This window comes from Nannospalax galili, unplaced genomic scaffold, assembly GCF_000622305.1.
Source record: "Nannospalax galili isolate Female #2095 unplaced genomic scaffold, S.galili_v1.0 scaffold498, whole genome shotgun sequence".
In the NCBI taxonomy this organism is placed as follows: Eukaryota; Metazoa; Chordata; class Mammalia; order Rodentia; family Spalacidae; genus Nannospalax; species Nannospalax galili.
The window spans coordinates 977,697-983,716 of NW_008342032.1; the positions used below are offsets into that span (position 1 = coordinate 977,697).

Sequence of the window (6,020 nt, forward strand, 5' to 3'; positions counted from 1 at the left end):
ATGCTCAGATGCCGAGGAGCTCAGAAGGTGGGTGACTGTGACCAGTGATAGTCATGTATATAGAGATTAGAAATGCATGAGAAAACGTCTCAATGTCAAGAGCCTGGAATGAATTTTTCTGGATGAAATGTTATTGAATAGGTTAATGCTGTTGTAATGAAATGCTTCTTTTAATTAAAAAAAATTAAAAAAATGAATAAAACATAAAAAAAGAACAAGTAGCTCAGATGCCAAGGACCTCAGAAAGTAACTGACTGTGACTAGTAATAATCTGATATAGAGATTAGAAACGCATGTGCAAACATCTTAATGTCAATTGCATTAAAAATGAAGTTTTCTGCATGAAATTCTATATTTTAATAATGAAACGGAGATCTTGTTTAAAGGTTAAAACCTCATTTAATTTTATGTCTTATAGGTTTTATACTGAGTACAATATTGTATAACCATAATAATTCAACTGTAAACCTAAAAATGTACAGCCATTTTTGTAAGAGGTGCAGCCTAGCTCAGAAAAAATGTTATTGAATATGTCAATGCTGATGTAATGGAATGCTTCTTCTAAGTATGTGGTTATTAAAAAAAAAATAAAGTGAACAGTTTAGCCAGTATGTTGACACATCTGTAATCCTGGCACTTGGGAAGTTGAGGCAGAAGGATCATAAGTTCAAGGCTAGCCTTGCTTGGCTACATAATGAGATCCTGTCTCAAAAAAAAGTGACCAATTCAATGGCACAGTGGCATTTAGCGTACTGACTTATGCAATCATGACTTCTGTATAACTCCTAAACTTTGTCATCCTCCTCAAAGGAGACCTGCACCTACTAAGCATTCACCCCTCAGTCTTTCTCCCCCACCCAGGATTCCATTGTGTGCATGGACCTTATTTTATTTATTCACTGATGATGGACATCTGAGTTATTTCCTTCTTTGGGGCTACTGTAAAAGAGTGCTGTTACAATGTTCATGTACAAGCATTTGTTTGCATACATGGTGGAACTATCCTACAAATGAAATTGCTGGTTCCTATTTGAGGAACTGCCAAAACATGAGCGTTTTCACTAAAAACAACAACAACAAAAAGAATTAAGATAAAATAAATGTAATATATTATTTCCTGTCTTTTTACTTCTGAACTATAAAACACTGCCAATTCCATGAGCATAGACATATGCAAATTCCCATTATCTACAACTTTTGGTTTTTTACTTCTGGCATGGGTCCTACTATTTTATTAAAAAACAAAGAAGAAAGGGACTAAAACATACATGGTTAATTTCTGTCACAAAATACCAGAAAACCTTTGTAGAATTTATTCCTATCAGTTTACTAAAATTCCTTTCCCATTTTCATTTTTATACATCAGCAACTTTGCTGACAACGTTAATATGCCCCACCAAAATATAAATTAATATTGTTCTTATGTACATTATGGGAATGGTATATGTTGTACTATGTCACAAATTATGATACCCAGTAGATGTGCATGGAAATGTAGTCATCTACCTGAATGACTATGATCCTCAACATGTTTCCTTAGTTCTGGAAGTGTACACAAACCACTATATTCATTCTGTATGCACTGGAAGAAATTGTACTTATGAGATGGTAACTTGACAGAATGTATGTAGGAGATACTTGATTAGTGTTATCTATGCGTTCCTTTAGAGAGACTTTTTAAGGTCATAGTTTACTCTGTGAGGATAACTCTTCATTATTAATGATTAACTCACAATCTGTCCATTTTTATTTCACACAGTTATGATGAGCAAATAAAATATGATCTTCCAGCCACCACTGATTTCATTGTGGATAAAACAGGACAAAAGAAAATTTACCACATTGGCCATTCCCAGAGTATCCTCGGTATGATGACTGAAATCTGATCATGTTGCAACTTATATCAGAAAAACCACACATAAACCCTTCTAGAAATAATTTATTTGGTAGAAATGACATTTGGGCAGTATTTAGAAATACTTAGTCTAGGAAAAATGTAAAAAAAAACAGTTATAATACACGGTTCATTTTGATAATAGACACCCAAGGTTGTTGTTGTTGCTTAGCACAGGTTCTTGCTATATACACCAGGCTGGCTTCAACCACTTAATCCTCCAGACTAAGCTTCCCAAGTGGTGAGATTACAGCAAACTTGAATATCTGCTTTGTAAATATCATGATTCCAAATATTCGATTCATTTAAACAAAGTGAATGTGCTAAAGACACTTAGGAGTCTTTGCAACTGGAATTTCCAAAACTTAATTTAATATATTTGTTTTGATGTCTTTATGTGGATTTCTTAATGAAAATTGATATGTAGTCTCTATTTAGGAAAAGTCATGTTACTTTGGGCTCTTGAGCAATTAAATTCTGAGGGCCCAGTGAATTTCCACAGATGTTCACCTGGTATTGTCTTGGGATGTTTGAGTCATGTTAACTTTCATAGCAAATATCCAAGAGAGAATTGATGCTTCCAAACATTCTGAATATAGGAAAACATTTGTAACTAACTTACAAATCATTTTTTAAACATGTAGTGTTCTTGCAACTTCAAAGATACTTTGCTACAATGTGCATTTACAAACCCACAATCCAATTAGGCAGGCCATATCACCACAGCACAGACCTTCATATAATCTGGATCACATCATTTTTCTTGAGGGTCTGTCTTTGTACAATATGCACTGTAGAATGCTTAGTGATATCCAGGGTATATACCAATTTGATGTAAGTGTGTAGATCCACTCATTCCCCTTGAGTTCTGAGAAGTAAAAATGTCTGTACATATTGCTAGTATCTCCTGGTATTAATATCACCCTTAATGAAAAGGCACCACAAAAATGGAATGGCATTTACAGATTTGCTTGACAGTCATGTAGACACCAAAGAGGGAAACAGAGAGATGCTGAGCTCCCAATCCTTTAAACACAGCAGGATAACTTTCTATAAGTCATGACATTTGGGGGAACCTGGGCCATTGCCCATTTCTTTCAAGAGCTGAAGAGTTTCTATTAACAGTAATAAAATATAATTATGTTATGCATATATATATATACATACACATATATGGTAACATATGGAATTGGAAGAAGGGACACACAGTAAATCATGGAAAGGAATATGTATTCCAACTCTTAGAGAAGATTTTATGGAAAAATATACTAAGGTAAACATTAATGAGGCAGTCTTTTGGAAGACAGGCTACCCAACTAGCCAAAGCAATTTTCTAAATGTAAAAATTGTGTACAGGTCCACAATACAGGAAAACCACTTTCAGCATGATCAGAAGAGAAAATGTATACTCTTATTCTGGCCAGTTGTGGCTTTCTAAGTTAATGACCATCTATTGCACAAGAAAGCTTCACTGGTGAGAGTTGAGAGATGCCTTAATATTCTTTCTGTCCCCTTTTCCACTATGTTTCCTGAGCTTCGGGTGTAGAGGTTGTGTTGTAGATGTGTTACTTAGGACTAGGCTTCTCATAGACACGTATTCTCGGCTTGTGACCAGTTGTAGGACTCTATAATAGTCTCCATCTGTTGCAAAAGAAGGTTTTATGATGAGTGGTGAGAGATACACTTGTCTCTGAATATAAGAATACATATTTAGAATACGGTAAGCAATTACATTGGTCTAGAGATGTGACAAAATAAATTTTTGTCTAGGATTTATGACCTCTACTCACGTGTATTTAGTTATGTTTACAGTATCACATGTGAGTTTTCTCCCACTGAGAAAGTTTTAAGTACAATTAGACAAATGTTGATTACCCCCCAATATAAAAGTGCCACTACTACAGCAATCGAGATAGTTTGCTGGGCCAACCATTGTTGTGTTTATTAGCCTTTACAGCTGGGCAGGGCCCTTTAATGGTTTTCTCCTTTGTCCACTTGCATAGTACCTATAGCAAACCTCTGCTACCCGGGGCTCAGGAACCATTGTGGAAGGGGGGTAGTATGGCTGTAAGAGCCAAGGATAGTGGAAGTCCACAAGGAAACAGAGTTTTCCAGGTATCTGGGAACTTGCTCATATGAACTTACAGCAATGGTGAGAGCATGCACAAGACTGATGCAAGCTCAAACCAGACAAAAACCCAGCATAGAAGTGAGGAAATGGGTAAGAAGCCCTAACTTTAGCTGAGAATCTAGTGGCAAACAATGACTACTGGGAGAAGGAGAGTTGGTTCTGCTTAAGGGAGTGATGCTGAATAAAGTGGCCAGGCTCCAGTGGATGGATTCAAACCAAGGGACATTTGGGGACATGAACTTGGCTTGATAGATCTTAACATATATGACAGAATGCATGAAATTTGATGAGGGGACTATGGGAGGTGCAGATAAGGGAGGGAGTCTAAGTATGATCAAAACATGAAATTTGCAAAGTTAAATAAAAATAAATAAAATTTAAAAACTGATGTAATGCTAGGTAACACTTAGGATTCCCAAAGTGTAAGCAACATTGATGAATAAACATGAGAATGCTTTATTTCTTAGATTTCTGACTTTTTGTAATGGAACAAATCACTAGGAGTCATTGAATGTAGAGCTAAGCATCCAAAACCATTCACAGTGACTAGATAAACAATTAGAATTAAAGTAAAGCTAGTGGTGCATTTTCAGGTGAATTACAAGATTACCTGAGACAGATTTTGAAACATATAGCAAAGAGCACACATTAATTCTCAGTAGCAACTAACAAAATGAAACAGGAACTTTGAATCAAGAGAGAACACTGAAAAGTGATCTATTTTCTTGCTTTCTTTCAGCTTACGGGGCATTCAGAACAAATCTACAACTGGCAGAGAAGATTAAAACCAGTTTTGCACTGAGTCCAGTTGTGACTGCTAAATACCTAATGGGTGCCTTTCGCATGATTGCTTATATGGTCCCAACAGCAGTGAAGGTTTGTAATATTTACTAGCACTATTCTAGAAATAGCAGTGTGCCTAGAGTGTTCAAAATGAAGAAATGCCTCCAAGATGAAGGGCACAGACACTGGTGCAGCCCCTTGCTGATTCTCTGCTCAGTTCCCCTCATGGCTGTAATGTGGCTCTCCCAGAGCTGGTGCTGAGTTGCTGAGTCTCACAAAGTACCGAGTCTTGTCATCCAGTTAACCACGCAATTTTTTTTTTCCTTTTAACCATTTACTTTTTCTAATTTTAGAGATAGTCACTAATAGATTGTATTGCCTCTGACGCACAAGTGCTGGGATTATAGGTGTGCAACACCAAGGCAGGCTACAATTAGCTTTCTAGCTGGTGTGAAGCATATTTTTGATTGGGTTATATTTGCATTTACATAATGGTTAATGATTGGACATATTTTATTTATATCCTTCCTTCCATAGAATTACATCTACCTCTTCATAATTAATGACTTCTTCGGTTTATTATTTTATATATTTATATGTGCACACTCTCAAAAAGTAGATAAAATTACCGTGTATTTTTTCATACAAATATAATAGGTATTGACAGTCTGGTGACAGAGATGTTATTAAAAACAGATGCAAGTACTTTCTTCATCTTAGTTTCAACTGTCTTGCCTGTTAGAGTTGCAGAGTAGACTAATGAGACATTTGTCCTTGTGAAAACCTTCATAATAACTCTGGAAGTCAGTATGTGGCTCCTTTAGGTTTCTATTTCATTTAACATTCATTTTTATTTTCATTTATGTGCATGTGTCCATGTGACTGTATGACACATGTATGTGGAAGTTGGTGGAGGACAGAAGAGTGTGTGGGAATCCCTGGAACAGGAATCACTGGCCTCTGTGAGCCACTTGACATGAGTTTGCTGAGAACCAAGCTTGGGCCCTCTGGATAATCAATAAGAGTTCTTAAATGCTGAGACTTTTCTCCAGGCCCATCATTTCAGTTTTTGGAGTTAATCTATATATTCTAGTTCCTTCCAAAACTGTAAAGTCATCATGCCCTTTTTGTTAATTGAGCAAACAAGATGAAACAAGGACAAGTAAAAAAGCACTGACAACTTTCCAAAGTACTATATCCGTTCATTTAATG

At 36.1% G+C, this 6,020-nt stretch overlaps 1 pseudogene; it reads left to right on the top strand.

Moving 5' to 3' along the window:
- Positions 1 to 5,167, top strand: part of LOC108491077 — a 13,324-nt pseudogene extending 8,157 nt beyond the window's left edge.
- The last annotated feature ends 853 nt before the right edge of the window (positions 5,168 to 6,020 follow it).